Source organism: Rattus norvegicus, chromosome 2, assembly GCF_036323735.1.
Source record: "Rattus norvegicus strain BN/NHsdMcwi chromosome 2, GRCr8, whole genome shotgun sequence".
In the NCBI taxonomy this organism is placed as follows: Eukaryota; Metazoa; Chordata; class Mammalia; order Rodentia; family Muridae; genus Rattus; species Rattus norvegicus.
Genome location: NC_086020.1, coordinates 241,183,874 through 241,205,092, shown reverse-complemented (window position 1 = coordinate 241,205,092; position 21,219 = coordinate 241,183,874). Strand labels below are relative to the sequence as shown.

The 21,219-nt window shown below is 38.7% G+C and overlaps 1 long non-coding RNA gene across 1 annotated transcript; it reads right to left on the bottom strand.

Moving 5' to 3' along the window:
- Positions 1-1,451: 1,451 nt before the first annotated feature.
- On the bottom strand, positions 1,452-20,050 carry LOC102547949 (uncharacterized). Its single transcript, XR_001836957.3, has 5 exons — positions 19,919-20,050; positions 8,318-8,476; positions 7,817-7,925; positions 2,428-2,485; positions 1,452-1,845 (listed from the first exon to the last, which is right to left on the bottom strand). It is a non-coding gene; the product is annotated as an uncharacterized LOC102547949 (long non-coding RNA).
- Between the last annotated feature and the right edge of the window lie 1,169 nt (positions 20,051-21,219).

Below are 21,219 nucleotides of genomic sequence, written 5' to 3'. Positions count from 1 at the left end.
CTTAGCACAGCTTTCATTGTGTCCCATAAGTTTGAGTATGTTGTACCTTCATTTTCATTAAATTCCAAGAAGTCTTTGATTTCTTTCTTTATTTCTTCCTTGACCAGGTTATCATTGAGTAGAGCATTGTTCAACTTCCATGTATATGTGGGCATTCTTCCCTTATTGTTATTGAAGACCAGCTTTAGCCCGTGTTGGTCTGATAGGATGCATGGGAATATTTCTATCTTTCTGTATCTGTTGAAACCTGTTTTATGACCAATTATATGGTCAATTTTGGAAAAAGAACCATGAGGTGGTGAGAAGAAGGTGTATCCTTTTGTTTTAGGATAAAATGTTCTATAAATATCTGTTAAGTCCATTTGGTTCATGATTTCTCTTTGTCTATGTCTCTGTTTGGTATGCACTCATTGATAAGTGGCTATTAGCCAAATGCTTGAATTACCCTAGATGCATAGATGCACCTAGGTACCTAGATGCACATGAAACTCAAGAAGGATGACCAAAATGCAAATGCTTCACTCCTTCTTTAAAAGGGGAACAAGAATACCCTTGGTAGGGAATAGGGAGGCAAAGATTAAAACAGAGACTGAAGGAACACCCATTCAGAGCCTGCCCCACAAGTGGCCCATACATATACAGCCACCCAATTAGATAAGATGGATGAAGCAAAGAAGTGCAGGCTGACAGGAACCAGATGTAGATCTCTCCCAAGAGACACAGTCAGAACACGGCAAATACATAGGTGAATGCCAGCAGCAAACCACTGAACTGAGAATAGGACCCCCGTTGAAGGAATCAGAGAAAGAACTGGAAAGCTCGAAGGGGCTCGAGACCCCATATGTACAACAATGCCAAGCAACCAGAGCTTCCAGGGACTAAGCCACTACCTAAAGACTATACATGGACTGACCCTGGACTCTGACCCCATAGGTAGCAATGAATATCCTAGTAAGAGCACCAGAGGAAGGGGAAGCCCTGGGTCCTGCTAAGACTGAACCCCCAGTGAACTAGATTGTTGGTGGGAGGGCGGTGATGGGGGGAGGATGGGGAGGGGAACACCCATACAGAAGGGGAGGGGGAGGGGTTAGGGGGATGTTTGCCCAGAAACCGGGAAAGGGAATAACACTCAAAATGTAAATAAGAAACACTCAAGTTAATAAAAAAAAGAAAGAAGAAGAAGAAGAACCACGGCCTCGGATAAAACTTTAATAAAAGGAAGAGCCAGGGAGAAGAAATGTACTTTGAGTAAAATCCAAAAACGACTATGATTTATTTGACCGAGTTCCTGTTTTGAAAACTTCTGTAAAGTGTGAATACAAATTCAAATGGCAAAAATTCAATTTTGTTTATTGATTTTTTTTGATAAAAATGTACTTTGTATTATTATACACTCACATTTAAAGTTAGTTTCTCACTGTCTATGGTCATTTTATCTACTAACTCAAGATGAATATACAATAGAACAGAGGTTTTAGCTTTGATTTTGCATGTACAGATAGCAGAGGCATATTAGAAACACAATGGATCTGTTAACTTAATAGATATGACACTAGGACTTGAAAACAAATAAGGAACTCATTAGGAATTGATATGTCAAAGAGCTAATTATTATTCTTGGCTGGTTCCTCACACAGGCAACTTTTTTGAGTATGCTTTGCTGTTGGAGACCAGTGGCTTTGCAAATGTGTGGTACATTAAAGACAAAGGGAGGCTCATTTGAATTAATGGCACAACTCTGACCCTTCCTCACTGGAACAGTGTGGGGAGAGCTGGCTGTGTCATCATTCCTTCTGTTCCACAGAGTACGTTCCTGTCACAGCATCATCTCAGAAGAGGTCAGACCTGTAGGTGGAGATTTCCTGTCAAGTACTGACATGTAAGAACGCGAGAGAAACACTCATGGCCAAGTCAGAAGTTTGGTTTTTTCTAAGTTCAGGATTTGAAAGTAGATTTGCATAGAACAGAGAACACCTTTGAAATAAACCATTTGGTGATTTTTTTTAAAAGAAAGTGTTCAGTCACAGAATTCCATTCAGTCGAAATTCAGAAATGAACTCATGAAATCAGAAACGTTTCTGTTGCAGTTGCTGTGAGTGAGTGCCCATACGCACTTAGAGTCAGGGAGAAACCTCCCTACAGCTTTGTGGTATCTCAGGACCTTACCAAGGTTACTCAATGTAAAAAAAAAAAAAAAAAAAAGCAAAACTAAAATCACATTGAGTTTTCATCTTGACCAAATTAGATAACACGTAGCATCATGTCTAATGCTAATCTTTTAGCAATCAAAATCCTCACATCACAGAGAAGCAAATTATGATACCGATAGGATAAAATGCTTACCAATTTTAGTACTTTCTTCCCCATTGCTGTGGTAAAATACTCGGACAAAAACAACTTTAAAGGGAGAAGGTTTATTGCACTTACAGTGTTGGAGAGGATAGTACATCAAGGCAGAGAAGGCATAACTGCAAGAACCGGAGTCCTGCAAGTCAGGAAGAAGTGAGAGAACAAATGAGACAGGCTCAAAACCCTCTATGCCTGTCCTCAGGGACATACTTTCTCCAACAAGGCCTCACCTCTTAATGCTTCCACAACCTCCCCCAAACAGTGCCGTCAGCTGGGAGCCAAGCACTCGAACATTTTCACCTATGAAGGACATTTTGTATTCAAACTACAACACCAATATTATTGAACCAGTTATTAAAAAGTTGACTAGGAATACCATCTAGGATTAGTATTCTGAGTCATGAATTGTTTTATGCTTTATATTTAATACTGAGTGATTCTTAACAAGTGATGATGATGATTGCCATTAAGGGGAGAAAAAAAAGCCTTTGTTGGATGGGAAATGGAGCTTAGAGTGTTCTTACTCAGAATGTATTATGTGTGGATCAGACCTCCAGTTAGATTTGAATCAGCAGCAAGAGAAAGAAATAATTTCATGTAGCTATTCTAGTTTCAATTTTTTTACCCTGATTAAATATCATGTCACAGAGCATGATAGGAGAGAAAAAGGTTTATTCAGCTTACAAATCCAGTATAAAGCCCGTCATGAGGAGGAGAAGCCAGAAACTTAAGTATTTTAACATACTGAACCCATAGTAAAGAACAGAGAGCATACAAATGCACACACCCTATTTGCATGCTGTCAGGTATCTTTCTTCTCTTTTATATTGTTCAGGGCCACTTGCCTAGGGAATGGTGCTGCCCACAATGGGTGGGTCTTCGTACATCAATTGACAGTCAAGACAATCCTCCATAGACATGCCTACAGACCAAACTCTTGTAAATAATTCCTCATTAAGACCCTCTTTCCAGATGATTCTAGGCCATGCCACGTTAAGAGTTAATATAAACAAGCACATAGGGAATTAATAAAATTAAATCAGCGAGGTCTTGCAGAGTGCCTTCACTGTTTGCGAGAATGGCAGTACATGCAGGGAATTGGGAAAGTAAATTCTAAAAGCAATTTGAAAAAGAAAAGGCTATTAGCATCATGCTTCAGGAAGGTCTCCTGTATCCCAAGCATCCAAAACATGTTTTAGGATACATAATTCAGACTCAAAAAGTAGCCAGGCTAATAAGTTGAATGACATCAAGTGCTATAAGGAGAGAGATAGTCAGATCTGCTGATAAACTGTGACTCAAAAACCTCATTCCTCATTCTTAAAACCCTCATTTCCTAAGTATGCTTTAAACTCAATTACATGCCTAAAATGTTTTTTGCTAGACATGGTAGCATGGGTATGTAATCTTAGCACTCAGCCCGGTTAAGACAAACAAGGTTGGGGGTTTGAGTATAGCCTGGGCTACAAAGAAAGATCTTAGAAAACCTGGACTACATAGCAAGACTTCATTGTCCCCAAAACCAAAATGCAAAAACTAAAAGAAAGAAGAAAGAAGAAAAATAAAATAAGCTTTCATGTTTTATAAGCAGAAAGTTGAGTATTTTTATGATTAAAAAATAAGAAATGTTTCAGTCATTGTTACATGTACAAATATTTCACACTCACTTTCAGAGACAATTCTATTACTCTTGATGATGGAAAAGTCTGAATTATTTCAAACCCTCTGTAAAAATTATTTCTTAATAGGGACGAATATTAGATTTATCTGATTTTTAAAGAAATGAAGATTTCAGTGTTCTATCCACTTTTACCCTTAGATTAGTCTATTTCATGTACACCCACAAGTTACAAGTTTGCTTAATTTTTTCATGAGCTTATGATTTGTGAATCAGTTGATATTAATTTAGCAATTATCTGCTTCCAAGCAAGCATCATAATTGGCTTCTAAGTAACAACTGTTCAAAAGGAGAGAGCGAGAGAGAAAGGAGCCCACAGTCATCACTTGGTTGTGTTGGCTGACAAACATTGAGGAATTAATCTGTTTTCAGTGAATATTTTATTAAATTAATTTTGAAAAGTACTTACAAATTATACGTCTTATTAAAAAGGCCTTTTGTGTGTGACAGCGAGGTGTAAGGAAATGCACTCAAGGCCAGACAGAGGCACCTGCCAAGGTTTTAATGTTTTCTTTCTTTTCTTTTAAATGCAAAGAAACTCAGAGGACTGAGGATGTACAAAGTGAATGGGAGCAAGAGCGTGCATCACTCTGGAGTCCAGCGTGTTCTACTCACTGCTCACTGGAAGTCAGTTGTGTATGACAAAATGTCATAAAAATGTCAGTGTTTGATGACTGACAGGGCAGCATAGGAACCTACACTTCGCTCCTAAAATAATGAAACTTTGAATAAAATTTATTTCCTGGAGCACTTGTATTTTTCCTGTGTGCATTCATGCAAGTGCACATTTGTATGTGTATGGGTATGCACGTGTGGAAGCCAGACGGTAAAATCAGCTGTCTTCTTCTATGAGACTAGGACCCCTGAACCTGGAGCTCACCGATCTGCGAGGATGACTGTGCCAGTGAGATCCTCCTGTCCATCAAGAACGTGAGAGTAGTCGGCCACGATACTGCTGTATCAGGGATCCAGACTTAATGCTCACGTGACAAGCTCTTTACCCACTGAGAGATCAGTCTTCCGCTCCTCCCTTTGCTGCTCTTACTCTTACCTGGAATTTCCCACATACTCATTGTTTTCTTTCTATTTTATAATTTTTTGTCAGCATGCGTTCTTTGCATATGGTGATAGGTTTCATAAGGACAGTTTTATAAAAGTTTTTCAAATATTTTGCCTTGTTCACTTCATTTACTCTCCTACTCTATCCTCTTCTGTCCCCTTGTTCCACTTATTTTTCTGACTCTCCTTTCTGCATTATAACACACACACACACACACACACACTTACTCACGCACTCACGCACACACACATGCACACATGCACACACATGCATACATGCACACACACACGAACACGCGCACACACACACGTATGCGCGGACACACACATGCGCACACACACACATGCGTGCGTGCACACACACACATGCGTGCGTGTGCACACACACACATGCGTGCGTGCACACACACTCCCTCATACACCCACGCACACACATGCATACATGCACACACACATGCACACGTGCACTCACATGTATGCGCACACACACTCGTGCGTGCACACACACACACACGCACACGTGCTTACTCACAGGTTCTCATATGCAGTGAACCACCCCTGCCGCACCCAAGGTTCTGTATTTGAATCCTACCATGTTACAGATCTAAGACATTTTCATTTAATAGGTTGAGGAACTGTTTAGGAATGTGTGTGCCTTGCCTGATACAGGGGAGATTACAGAAAATTCATTCACTATTTATTATTTATACATAAAAGGGTCTCCGTCAGATCTCACCCCAAAATTAGTATTATTGGATTAAGGTTGGGTTTTGAGCTTGTGTTGTCAAATGCCTCGTCTCAGTGCGTTTAAAGATGTCAAACCTCCTGCACTGAAGTTGCCACCACCCATAATTAATACACTAACATAAATAATATTCAGTCTTCCGAACTCCTGCAGACAAGCAGAAATCACATTTTTTATTTACATTCAATCACCTGCCACCCTTAAATTCATAATAGAGTTGAGTTTTACTAGTGTTTTTAGAATATATATATATATATATATATATATATATATATATATATATATGCACGATGTCTGATGTTGTATTCATTACATGTGACTCTTGCACTTAAAGCCTGCTTGTGGCTCTGACATCAGCAGTAGATGGTGTAATGAAAGGAGCACAGTGAGCATTACTAAAATTAGGTCATCCATGAAGGAATATTCAGAAACAAGCTTATTATTTATCTTACGCTAAAATTATTATAAAGTTGAAGTCGCGGCATGATTCAATTTTGTTTGGCACAGAACTATTGATCCCGAGTTCTGCACAAAGAAGTCCCTTTGGACTTCAGCGCCACACAGAAAAAAACCAATTTGTTTAAAGTACCTAATAGCTCACAAGTGGAACCCTGAAATGCTGCACGTGAACGGGCTACAGCTTCCTTGCAATCAAAAGAAGTCCGGTGTAAACTAAAGGCAGAGCATCATGGGAAAAGCCTAAAGGCCACCGGCGAACCTTGAGGTAACTCAGTACCAGCAATGATCCAGGGGAAGAGTTAAAGCTGCAGCTCAGCCTGGGTAAGAGTGTCTCAGTGTTACTCTCTGGTGAACAGAGAGAGAAAATCGGCCAGTTAGTTATCTAACCTGCTCGAACTTACATTCTATTTTTTTAGTATAAGATTCCTTACTTATAAAATTTGAAAATCTCTCCCGAGGGTAAAATGCTTCAGCCCCATCAGTGGCTGCTCAATGACCGCTCCTTGCTTTAAAAGTTGGCACTATAATATGTTTATTTTTTATTTTTTATTTATTTTCTCTTTTTGGTTGTTAAGGCTTATATAGTCTGAGCAAGTGCTTTGCTGGGGAGCTAAGTATCCACCCTGAAACTATAAAATTTAAGTGCTGGAAATTAATTTTTTTTGGTTTTCATTTTTGTTTTCTTAGTTGTTTTACTAGTATTTCTGTGAAAAAGCAACCAAATAAGAATTAGGTCATCATACAAATATCCTAAGGACTGTTTCGAAATTGTATCAACCAGCTTAGCAGCTCAGCGGTAGAAGAACATGCACGGTGCTTTGCGTTAGTTCAGAAGAGAATCTACTAGTCAAAAAAGTCTAATACACGAGGATCTAGAAAATACTTCCTGAAGTTTAAGTTCTAAAGTTTTTTTCTGTATTTGTCAGTATCCATCTATCTCTAAAACTCTATTGGCTTCATCTGCATTGGTAATATCTTTCTAGTGAGGTTTAAAGACAAATTTGATTAGAAAAAGTATGAGTTTGCTTCTATAAACATTGTGTTTTGTTGCAGCAAAACTATGTCTTCCATAACCTTTGTTTCTCTGCCTGATGGAGATTCAGTTTTCTCTCAAATACCAAACAAATTGCGTCAGCAGTCTCAAGGTGTTAACAGATTCTCCACACAGATATAAACACACTGGCTAATAGAACCAGGGGATGTTGCCTTTTGCCTGTGATCTGTTCCCATTACATTTCCTTAAAGCTAATTTCAGAATCACTTCCCCATAAAGTTTTAATTGGGAGTGTCTCTTCACTGAGGATCTAATTATTCCTACTATACCATGAACATGACACACTTCCGGCCTCATATACCCTAAAGGATTTCAATTAATTCTCGCTATTGTGAAACACGAGGACAGTAATTCCTGGACGTTGTACAATGAGCCTAATTTGTATATATCCAAAGAAATGCAATTAACATAATCATATTTTCCTGGGGGCCGAGTAGGGGACACGAGTGTGCTGCTGAATGTGAATTCTTACATGACTGAGGCTTGTTTTTCTCCCGAGCAGAATTTCGGCAAACGCTGGAGCAAACGAAGGATTATTCCATCCCCTTATGCATAAGGGGGAAGCCACTAATCTTTTAACTCTAGGAAATAAAGAATACATTTTAATAAGGCTTTTAACATCTGAAATTAGCATAGCATAAAAAAATTAGACATACTTATCAGTAACTACATGCAATAAGAAATTAATCAGGAGCATATTTGCCCAAATATTCACAATTTTCTAAATAGATCAATAACTCAGTAAACAAATTAGCAACCAAATAGATTAGTGTGGACCATAATTATGAAAATCAGCTGCAATTCTACATTAGAATATCTGTACCTAGAATAATAACTGGGAATATAGTTATTTGAATTAGATTGACCTGCTTGTTTGCTTTGGGAATCTGGGCAAAGCTTTAATGCCTACAATGTTAATACCTACAATTGCTATATTCAAACTGGAAAACAAAAACAACAATAAAAACCTCACCAAGTCCTGTCTTTGTCCAGCTTCCTGTTGCTGTGATAAATCCTGTCTATGAAAGGAACGTAGAAGTGAAAGGTTTATTTGGCTGACCATTCCCGGTTACAGTCTGTGCTTGTGGAGAAGTTGAGGAACTTGAAGCAGTTTGAATCTCACATCCACAGTCTGAAGTAGAGAGAAGTGGATTAACGCATGTGTGTTTCTGCTCAGCTCTCTTTCTTGGTTATTAATACAATCTGGGATCCCCTGGCTAAGGAATTGGTGCTACCCACTATTGTCAGGTCTTCCCACATCAATTAATAATAACCAGTATAATCCACACTAACATTCATATAGACCAATGTTAACTAGGCAAGCCCTCACAGATAACTTCTTTCTCAGGTAACTCAATGTTACGTCAAGATGACCTTTAAAACAAAGCATCTCAGGAGGGACCCACGACTCCAGCAGTATACATAGCAGAGGATGGCATTGTCCAGCATCGATAGGAGGAAAAGCCTTCCTGTGAAGGCTCATTTCCCCAATGTAAGGGAATGCCAGGGTGTTGAGGTAGGAGTAGATAGGTGGGGGTAGGAGCTTCCTCATAGAAGCAGGGGGAAGAAGGAGAGGGTATGGGACAGGGGGGAAGGGGATAACATTTAAAATGTAAATACATAAAATATCCAAGAAAAATACATGTAAGCACGAGGAGCAAGCCAGGAAGCAGCACCCTTCCATGATCATCAGCTCCCACATCCAATTTCCTGCCATGTTTGACTTCCTGCACTCACTGATTTTGATAATGAATTATAAGCAAAATAAAACATTTCATCCCATTACCACCACACACACACACACACACACACACACACACACACACACACACACACACACACAAAACTAAGCATCTCAGGCTCCTTGTAATGAGTTGCTAGAAAGTGCCTTGCACGGCCGTAGAGTTCTGCAGTCAACAATGGCTCTTCTTGCCCATTTGCCTATCCTAGCAGCATGCAAAGGGTGGACCTTTGTATAGCAGGGCCTGGCCTCTGATTCCTCTAGTACGGAGCAGAAAAACCGTGAATGCTCTCCAAATGATGGCACAACTCCACTTGAACGATCCCCGAAGGCCATCACGGGCTCACTTCGTTTGCCCTGCACACTAGTGTTAACTACAATTCCAGCCAGATTCCTGGGCACTGTGGCTCAAGGCCTCAACAGTAAAATCCCCTTCTGGCTCGAGACCCCATATGAACAACAATGCCAAGCAACCAGAGCTTCCAGGGACTAAGCCACTACCCAAAGACTATACATGGACTGACCCTGGACTCTGACCTCATAGGTAGCAATGAATAGCCTAGTAAGAGCACCAGTGGAAGGGGAAGCCCTGGGTCCTGCCAAGACTGAACCCCCAGTGAACGTGATTGTTGGGGGGAGGGTGGTAATGGGGGGAGGATGGGGATGGGAACAACCATATAGAAGGGGAGGGGAAGGGATTAGGGGGATGTTGGTCCAGAAACTAGGAAAGGGAATAACATTCGAAATGTAAATAAGAAATACTCAAGTTAATAAAGAAAAAAAGGAAAATAAAAGTATGTAATAAAAAACATAAAATAAAATCAAATCCCCTTCTGGGGCACAGTCCCCTTCTGGCTGTTTCTTGTCTCTCTGCTTTCTGTTCACTGTCCCCTCATGCCCCTGGGGCTTTCACTATGATTCCTAACATTCCTTTCCAGCAAGAAATGCTACTTCTCTATGCTTAATCCAGATCTCCCTGTGCAGTTAAAGCTCCCTTGCTCTCTTCCTTCAAATTGGTGTGACTAAGACAATCAGCATGCTTGGCATAAGAAGCTTTTTTGTACCTGAACATTAATAATAAAAATGTAGCATGAAGCTCACATACACATTCAATGTTCTTTTCTAATCTTGGCATTTCCAAAAATATACCTAGAAAGCTGTCCCGTTGATAATCCGTTTTAGAGCAAGACAAAAGGAAACAAACAGAAAAGAAAGCACCTCACCCAGGGTAGCAAAACTTTTTTTTTGTTTTAAGTTCTAATTTATGTGGAATTTAAATTCATTTGTCACCAATGGAAGCGTGCTTCTCCTGTTCTCACTCATAAACTGTGGAGGGAGCAGCTATTTGCTGTTTTATTGTTGTTCTGCTCTTTCTGTAAATTCTTCCTCCTGTCTTAAATTATTTTTTTGCAATCCTGGTCTCTAAATGAGACACTCCTTAAAACTTCTCTATCTTTATAAAATGGCTCCAAAAGTTTTTCATGTAAGTAAAAACCAAGGCAAGGATACAACGTACCGGTTCCTTCTCATCCTATGTAGCTAACTGCTACATAGTTCTATCTTCTATCTTTGTTTATTTTATTTTATTTTTTAACTTGAGTATTTCTTATATACATTTCGAGTGTTATTCCCTTTCCCGGTTTACGGGCAAACATCCCCCTAACCCCTCCCCCTCCCCTTCTTTATGGGTGTTCCCCTCCCCATCCTCCCCCCATTACCACCCTCCCCCCCATAGTCTAGTTCACTGTGGGTTCAGTCTTAGCAGGACCCAGGGCTTCCCCTTCCACTGGTGCTCTTACTAGGATATTCATTGCTACCTATGGGGTCAGAGTCCAGGGTCAGTCCATGTATAGTCTTTAGGTAGTGGCTTAGTCCCTGGAAGCTCTGGTTGCTTGGCATTGTTGTACTTTTGGGGTCTCGAGCCCCTTCAAGCTCTTCCAGTTCTTTCTCTGATTCCTTCAACGGGGGTCCTATTCTCAGTTCAGTGGTTTGCTGCTGGCATTCGCCTCTGTATTTGCTGTATTCTGGCTGTGTCTCTCAGGAGCGATCTACATCCGGCTCCTGTCGGTCTGCACTTCTTTGCTTCATCCATCTTGTCTAATTGGGTGGCTGTATATGTATGGGCCACATGTGGGGCAGGCTCTGAATGGGTGTTCCTTCAGTCTCTGTTTTAATCTTTGCCTCTCTATCTTCTATCTTCTATCTTCTTCTCTCTGCTATAATATCTCAACACACTTTGCTTCGAATTGGTGTTAATAGCAACTCTCTATTACCACCAACGCCATGGGCTGTTTCCTCGTTTAAAGCTTATTAGCTTGACTTATTTCACTCTCACAGATCATTTTGTAATGTGTTGTTTATATCTTTAAAATATTATCTATTTTAGCATAGAATCCAAAAAGAGCATCTATTTAAAAAAAATAAAGTAAAATAGCCTCAGATCTCCGATCTCCACATCTTTCAGACATGGAAGCGCCAGGTCTCCAGGCTATCCCCTTTTTCCTTCATAGGTGGCATTGCCAGTATCTTACTGCCATACTGTCTGAGATTTCTTGGAATTACCTCCCTTTTCTGGAGACATGCCCTAATTCTGTAAGTAAAATCACAGATTCGCCCAACCTTGTCCGCTCAGTTGAGAACTGCTCAGTTGGTCTTCTCATTCCCACCAGGAGTTGGAAATCATGCAGGTTACAACAGGCGACCTTGGGGACAGTCAACCCTGCCAGTCAACACTGAGGAAGGAAGGAATGCTCACTGACTTCTCAAGTCCATCTCAGGCTGACATGTGTTAATCAGAAGCATCTCCCTCCATTTCTCCAGGAGAAGTTTCGAAGTTACTGTGTCTTTCACTGCACGTTCACTCAGTCTGCATGGATGTCAAATACTAATTTGAAGATTGTATTCATTCTGATTAGCAGATTGTTTTTTTATTCTTTCAGCCTGAGTATCCCTAGTCTTAAAGCAGGTGTTGATATTCTAAGTAAGCATGCGGTGAATAATGATCTCTGAGTTTTCACGCACTACACCAATGGAAGCATTGACTTGGCTTTTCTTTTATGATTGTTATTGAAAACAAATCTTCCTCTCATACAATACATCCTGACCAGAATCCCCCCTCACTCTACTTCTCCCAACCCAACCCATATCTCCTCTCCCTGGAGCCACTCCTCCTCCATCACTCTTCAGAAAAGAGCTGACTTCCAAGAGACAACAACCAAACAAAACAAAATACAATGAGACGAGGCAAAAGCTCTCACACGAGGTAGGACAAGGAAACCCAATAATAGGAAAAGAGTCCTAAGAGCACAAAGAGGAGTCAGATATACCTGTTCCAATGGGTAGGAGCCCCACAAACATGAAGCTAACAGCTGCAACATTTACTCAGAGGACCTGGTGCAGACACCTGAAGGCCCCGTGCTTGCCATATCAGTCTCTGTGAGCCCATGTGAGGCCATGTGAGCCCTCCTCAGTTGATTCAGTGGGCCATGATCTTCTGGTGTCCTCCAATCCCTCTGACTCATAATTTTTCTGCTGCCTCTTCCTCAGGATTTCCAGACGTCTGGATGGAGGGACTGGAGGGACCTCCAATTTAGACTCTGTGCATGTCTGACTGTGGGTCTCTGTATCTGCCTCCATCTGCTTCCAGGGGAAACCTTTCTGATGATAGCTAGCCATGAATTGACTTATGAGTAAAACAGAATATCATTAGGAATTATTTCATGGATGATGATGATAATGGTGGTGGTGGTGGTGGTGGTGGTGGTGGTGGTGGTGGTGGTGGTGGTGGTGGAGGAAATGGTGGTAGTGGTGGTATCAATCGTGTTTGGTTTTGCCCTTGGCCACTGCTCTATCCATTCTCTGGTTCCTGGACATCCAGGCAGTGTGTGACGTGGGCTTCCTCTCTTTTCATAGATCTCAAGTTAAACTAGACATTGGTCATTTCCAAAAGTTTGGAGGCACCATTGCACCAGCATATCTTCTCAACTTGCAGTGAGGTAGAAGTTTAGGTCTAGGGTTTGTGGCTGTGTTAGTATCTAGGTTTCTATATCTGTTGCTTACAGGATATCTTCCTTCACTGAAGAGACTGGAATGTACAGGCTCCGTGCAGGCATCTATCTCTCCAAGTTAGATGAGCTGTGTGAAGAACCTCATTTGGGGCCTCGCTGACAGTTTGCAGAAAGTAATCCTCTGTGTGAGCATCAGCCTGTGTTGTTTGGGGATCTCCAAAGGACACCTTGATAAATAACTCAACAGTATGCAGCCCAGTTTTGCCACTAGGATCCTTGGGTGACTACCAAAAAAATGATCATTTCAGACTAGAATCACCCTCAGAGAGTCCAGGAAGTTGCCACTACTCTAGATTTCCACATCAAACCAAACCAGTCTCCAATTCCAATCATTTCTCTGTCTACTCAACCTATCCTATCCCTCCCCAACCCTATCACTCCCACTCCCATTCCCACTCTTCTGCTGATCACCCTTAGAACCATGCTCTTAACTAAACTGCTCAGTGTCTATGGATTATAGCTTGGTATCATTTACTTAATAGCTAAAATCTACTTATAAGTTAATACATGTTCTATTTGTCATTCTGGGTCTGGGTTACTTCATTCAGGATGATTTTTTTCTAGTTCCATCCATTTGCCTGAACATTTCATGATGTCATTTGTTTTAACAACTGAGTTATACTCCGTTGAGTAAATGTAACATATTTTGTTTATCCATTCTTCTGTTGGGGGACATCTAGATTGTTTCCTGTTTCTGGCTATTAAGAATAAAGTCATAATAAATGTATTTGAGTAAGTGTCCTTGTGGTAAAATGTGATGTTCTTTTTGGGTATAGCTGGGTCTTGAGGTAGATTGATTCCCATTTTTCTGAGGAACTGCCATATTAATTCCCATAGTGTCTGTACAAGTTTGCACTCTCACCAGTAATTGATGAGTTTTCTCTTTGCTCTGCATCCTCTTCTGTGTGAGCTGTCACCTGTGTCATTGATCTCAGCCATTCTGACAGGTATAAAATGAAATCCCAAGTTAGTTTTGATTGTCATATCCCTGGTGGTTAAACAGATTGACCATTTCTTTAAGTGTTTCTCAGTCGATTGAGATTCCTCTGATGAGAATTCTCTGTTTAGATACGTAACCCAGTTTTTAACTGGATTGCAGTTTTTAATATTTCATTTACTGAGTTCTTTATATATTTTGGGTATTAGTCCTCTATCAGATGTAGAGCTGGTAGAAAGGTCTTTTCCCATTCTGTATGCTGCCAGTTTGCCTGATGATGGTGTCCTTTTCCTTACAGAAGCTTTTCAGTTTCATGAGGTCCCTTTTATTAATTGTTGGTCTTAGTGCCTGTGCTATCAGTGTTCTGTTCAGAAAGTCATTGACTACACCAGTGTGTTCAAGGCTACTCTCTACATTCCCCTTCTACCAGTTTCATTGTATCCCGTTTTGTTAAGTTCTTAGATCCACTTGGACCTGAGTTTGTGCAGAGTGATAGATATGGATCTATTTCCATTCTTCTACATGCCTACATCCAGTTTAACTAAGTTCTTTTTTGAAGATGTTTTCTCTTTTTTGGTGTGTATTTCTGACTTCTTTGTCAAAAAATCAGGTATTCATAAGAATATGGATGTATGTCTGCGTCTTCTATTCAATTCCATTGATCAAAACACTGGCTTTTATGCAATATGATGAGTATAAATTGAAATCACAGATGGTGATACCTCTGGAAATTCCTTATTGCTCAGAATTGTTTTAACTATCATGGGTCTTTTGTTCTCTATATGAAATTGTGCATTGTTCTTTCTCTGTCTGTAAAGAATTGTGTTGGAATTTTGATGGAGATTGCCTTGTATCTATAGACTTTTGGTATGATAGCTATTTTAATATGTTAATTTTACCTGTCCATGAGCATGGCCATCTCTTGATCTTCTGATATCTTCTTCAGTTTCTTTATTCAGAGACAGGAAAGTATTATGATACAAGACTTTTTACTTGCTTGTTTGAAGTTACCCCAAGAGTTTTATATCATTTACAGCTACTGTGAAGAGCATTGGTTTCCTGATTTTTTCCTTAGTCCATTCTTCATTTGTATAAAAGATAGTGGCTAATTTAAGTTAATCTTACATTCAGCCACTTTAATAAAGGTGTTTATCAGCTGTAGGAGTTCCCTGGTAGAATATTTGAGGTTGTTTATGTATACTATTATATCAGCTGCAAATAGTAATACTTTGACTTCTGTCCTTCCAATTCGTATACCCTTGGCTTGCTTTAGCTGTTTTATTGGTCTGGCTGAGACTTCAAGTATTATCTTGAATAGGTAGGGAGAGAGTAAACAGTTACATATTGTTTCTGATTTTAGTGGAATTGCCTACGTTTCTCTTCATTTAATTTGATGTTGGCTATTGCTTTGCTGTATATTGTGTTTGTTGTGTTTAAGTATCCCTTGTATCCCTGAACTCTTCAATATATTTAACGTGAAGGGGTGTTGGATTTTGTCACAGGCCTTTTTTGCATCTAATGATAGGATCATGTGTGGTTTTTTTTCTTTCCCTTTGTTTATATGGTAGGTTACATTAATTGATTTTTGTATGTTGAACCATTCATTCATCCATCTCTGGGATGAAGAATCATCCTGGAAGATGATTTTTATATGCTTATGAGTTCAGTTTACAAGTATTTTATTGAGTATTTTTGCATTTATGTTCATAAAGAAAATGGGTCTCTAATTTTCTTTCTTTGTTTACTCCTTATGAGATTTGAATGTCAGGTAACTGTGGCCTCATCAAATGAATGGGGCAATGTCCCTTCTGTTTCTATTTCATGGAATAATTTGAGATGTATGTGTGTTAACTCTTCTTTGAAAATATGTTAGAATTCTGCACTAAAACCATCTGACACCAGACTTTCTGTTCTTGGTTGGGAGACTTCTAATGACTGCTTCTATTTCAGTAGGAGTTGTAGGTCTATTTAAATGGTTCCTTATCTTGATTTAACTTTAGAAAGTGGTACCTGTAGAGAAAATTTTTTATTTGAAATTTGATAGAGTAGAGGTTTTTAAAGTATATCTTTATTATTCTCTGGATTTTCCCCATGTCTGCTGTTATATCCCTCTTTTAACTTATGATATTGTTTAATTGGATATTATCTGTCTTTCAGTTAGTTTGAATAAGGGCTATTCTATCATGTTGATTTTCTCCACCAAATCTTTGATTTATTGATTCTTCATACTGTTCTCTTTGTGTCTAACATATTAATTTGCACGCTCAGTTTGGTTCTTTCTCATCAGCTATTCCTCTTGGTTATGTTTGCTTCTTTTTGTTCTAGAGGTTTTGGATGTGCTCTTAAGTTGCTAGTATGAAATAGTGCCATTTTTTTAAAGTAGGTACTTAGTGCTATGAGCTTTCCTCTGAGTATCTCTCTCTTTGTTTTCCATAAGTTTGTATGCATTCATTGAATTTTAGAAAGTCTTCCATTTATTTCTTTATTCCTGTCTTGACCCATTTTTCCTTCAGTTAGAAAGTCGCTCAATTTCTATTCATTTACAATCTAGTTTCTGTTGTTGATATCCAGCTTCAATCTGTGATGGTCTGATAGGATACAGTGAGTTATTTCAATTTTCCTATATCTATTCAGATTTGTTTTATATCCAAGCATATAGTCAATTATGGAGACAATTCTATGAGCTGCTAAAAAGAAACAATATTCATTTGTGTTTGGGCTAATTTTTCTGTAAAAATCTACTAGGTCTATTTTGACTTATAACATTTTGTTAGCTTCAATATTTCTCTGTTTAGTTGTCTGGATGACCTGTCTGTGAATAAGAAAGATGTCTCCCACTATCAGTGTGTGAGAGTCAGTATGTTATTTAAGCTATAACAGTGTACTTTACAAAACTCGATGCACTTGTTTTTGGGGCATAGATGTTAAGAATTGAAACATCATCTTGGGGGACATTTTCTTTAATGAGTATGTAGTGTCCTCCATCTCTTTTGATTAGCTTTGGCTTGAGGTTTATTTTGGTGGATATTAAAATCATAATACCAGCTTGCTTCTTAGGTTCATATGCTTGAAATATTTTTCCAACCTTTCACCCTAAGGGAATGCCTATGCTTGGTGTTGAAGTGTATTTCTTCTATTCAACAGAAGGATGTGTCTTTGCATCCATTCTGGTAGCCCCCATTTTTTTACTAGGCATTTGAAGCCATTGATGGTAAGAACTATTAATGATAAGTGATTATTAATTCCTATTATATTTGATGGTGGTGGTGGTGATGGTGTGTGTGTGTGTGTGTGTTCTTTTGTTTGTGATGGTATCAGATTATTTATTTGTTGTGTTTTGTGGGTGCAGTTGACTTACATAGGGTAGACATTTCCTTCTAGCGTCTTGTATAGGGTTGGACTTATTGATATACTCTTTAAATTTGAATTTACCATGGAATAGCTTATTTTCTCCATTTAAGGTGATTGAAAGTTGTGTACAGTAATCTGGGCTGGCATCAGTGGTCTTTGAGAGTCTGCAGCACTCCTGTCCAGGACTTTCTGGCTTTCAGAGGCACCATTGAGAAGTCATGTGCAATCTAATAAGTCTTCCTTTTCCCCTTAGATCATTTAATATTCTTTCCTTGTTCTGTATAATTAGTGTTTTGATTATTATGTGGCAAGGGGACTGTCTTCTCTGGCCCAATCCATTTGCTGTTCTGCAAGCATCTTGTTTTTTATAGACATCTCCTTCCTTAGCTTAGGATAGTTTTCTTCTGTGATTTTGTTGAAAGTATCTTCTGGGCCTTTGATCTATGATTCTTCTCCTTCTTGTATACCTATTATTCTTAAATTTTGTCTTTTCATAGTATATAACTGCCTACATATTCTTGCTTATAGCACAATCCAATGAAGGTGATTCCTCCCCTTAGGTTCCTTTCCCCAGGTGATTCTAGTTTGTGTTAAGTTGACAAAATTTAACCAGCATCTATACCATCAATATAACTATGGTCCCTTCTTTTTTTTTAACTAAAGCTTAGGTTGTATAAGATGCATCATTGTTTTAAGTGGTATGATTATATGTTTATTATATTTATATATTTCTCTATAATATATTATAAATATATACACTAAAAATATATATTTTATATTATATACTTCCTATATTTAAATTATATTATATATTATGTTTATATATTTATAGTATGTATTTATAATTTATATTTAAAAGTATTTTTCGTAAATATCTATAATTAGTGTATTTATATGGTTATAAATTGAAATAATATACAACCTGTCAAAGAACAAAATTTAACATTGACTTTCAAAAACCTAATTTGCTCTTATCAGCATTCCCTGATAATTCAAATGAAGGGCCTGGGTCTCCCAGGCAGAGGGAACAGGACTGAGACAGATAAAGCATGTGTTGCCTTAGAGCTACTTTCCCTATAAAAAATAATGAAAAATAGTGTTGGCTTAGTGTTTTATTTCCTGATTCAGTGATGTGAGATCCTAAATGTCAAGTTTCTGTTTGTTAAGGAAATTTAAGCACATGCAGCTCCATTTGGGACCTTCTGACATCAGCTCCTGGAGTTCTAGCCTCCCACTTCCTGGCATCCGTGTGTTTTGATCTCAGTTCTACTGTGAAATATATTCTGTTCTCATCTGTGCACTCCCCATTGCTCCTTGGTTGGTCTAGGCTAACACATTGATATATAATGACATTTTTATACTGTTTAAATTCTTCTATGTTCAATATAGCCTTCCCACACATATACGTTTGCAGGCAGCTGGACATGTTAAAAATCACTGGTCCACAATTTCTCTCTTAGAGTATCCAGGAGGTTTTACTGTTGTTTCTACAACATCAAGTTAAGACTCAAATTAAGAACAGCCCACAGCCAGCACTTTGTATCCTGGCTGCCTGCTCTGAACTGTCCTGTCCCACACCTTCATATGGTAAAGAGGCATGACCTCCCTGAAACTGTGAATCAAATGAATCCTTCCTCTCTCAAGCTGTTTCTGTCAAGCTATTTTGATTACAGAACAGAAAGAATCAGTCATATATATATATATACACACACACACACATAGAGATGATATGTGCGCATAAAAATGTCCAAGAGGCAAAGGATAAATCATATTCGAAGTTATCAGAGAAAGAAACATCAAAGTCACGGTAAGGTGAATTTCAAAAGTTAGATTAGTAAAGCAAACAAGATTCAAAAACACAGCACGTATCGACAAGGATAAGCAAAAGTGGAAACCATGTTTTGATAGTAAAATAATGAATTTTTCTGGAAAATAGTAAGGGTACTCAAAAAAATTGCTTGAATTACTATATAATACAGGAGTCCTTCTTAGCATGTAACCTTTGTAAATGCTCAAAACTCCAATAGATACTTATGTATCTGTGTTCCTAGCACAGCAAAGAGGTAAGCAACTGCAGATTCCATCAAGGAACTAAAGAAATGGACTCACATGTAGTGGGATATTTTGCCTTTAAAAAGAGGGAAAGTTTTGACTTATACTACAGCATGGATGAATCTTGAGGACACAGATATACGGAATGAAATAACTAGTCAAAACAACATAAATGTTACATGATCCCACTTATGTGAGCTCCCTCAAGTAGCCAGAAGCATAGAGCAGAACATGAAATCTTAGTTGCCGATGGCTCAGGGACCTGATCCTCTAATCTGGACCTTGCACAGCGTACTTGTAAATTCCATCCGTATATATCAAATCAAAACAAAAGCAGACATAGAATTACTTCTTCAATGAGTGACTCCATCATCCCTGCATTAAATAATCCAAAAATTCATCAAGAACCCTTCATAGCTCACTCACCTTATAAAATACATTGCCAAGATGTTTTCATTTCATCTGAATGCTTCTCAAGTCTATTTTCTCTTTATAACCATGGTAACTACATAACCATAGCAACTACTCCAGTGCGAATTCGTCACCTCTAGCCTAAGCTACAATAGCCCCCTAACTGCTTCGCTCTGAATGCACCCATCTTTGTGGCTACAAACCTAATTTCTATAGCACAGTGAATGTTTTTTTCTGTATAAGTTTGATTGTGTCACCCCCATATTTAAACCTTTTCAGTGTAGTTCCCTTGACCTTGAAGTAAATTCTGAAACCCTCTGAGGCACAGCATTTCCATCTCCTGATTTTATCTAACTTCATCTTGGAAGTGGAGCCCTTTATTCTTGGCATTAAGGTGATGCTGGCTTGTTCTGGTGTGGTGCATTTGTTCCTGGGGTTGAAAAGGTCTTCTGAGACTTCCTTTGTAATGCACACCTTCCCCTCCTTCTTCAGTTCACCTGGCGCCCATTTTCACATTCATCATCAGTCATTATTTTGTAAGATAAAATTTATCAACCTTACTAACCTGATCAGAATCAACTAACTGTGTTATTTGCTTGACCGATAATACTCAACTACAAAAATTACAGCTTTAATTTCGGTGTTTTTTTTTTAAATACAGATCATTATTGTGATGCATGCTCCAACCACCTGAATTAATTCATTTCTGAGGAAAGACCATTGTTTAACATGGTGGCTGGTATCAAAAAAACAACATACATTGGCTGATTTAAAACCTCAACATACTGGAGAGTTGCCTTAGTAGGCAAACTGCTTGCCACGCACTCGGGAGAACTTGAGTTTGGATTCTCAGAACCAACATTATAAATCCAGGCATGGGGCATACAGGTACAAAGATAAGCAGATCCCAGCTGCCCAAAACTAAACTGGTAAACCTTCATTGAGAGATCCTGTTAAACTAACAAACAAAACAAATCAAAAAATAAAACAACAACAACAAAAAAAAAACAGAAGTAGAGTGATGGAGGAGAGACACCTCATAGTTCCTTAGCTTTCCACATGTGCACAGGTATCACAGGCAGATTTGAACATATTATACACCCAGACAGAAAAAAAGCAAGCATTTATCTCTTATCATTCTGAAAGCTGAGGAGTGTAAAATCAAGGTACAGGGAGATTCTACTTGGTAACATATGTTTCCTTTCTACAAAAGGCTTATTCTTATAAGTCTTTACATGATTGACATAGCAGGACACCTATCTGGTACCTGTCATAAGGACATTACCAACACCCAGGAAGGCTCTATCTTCATGGAC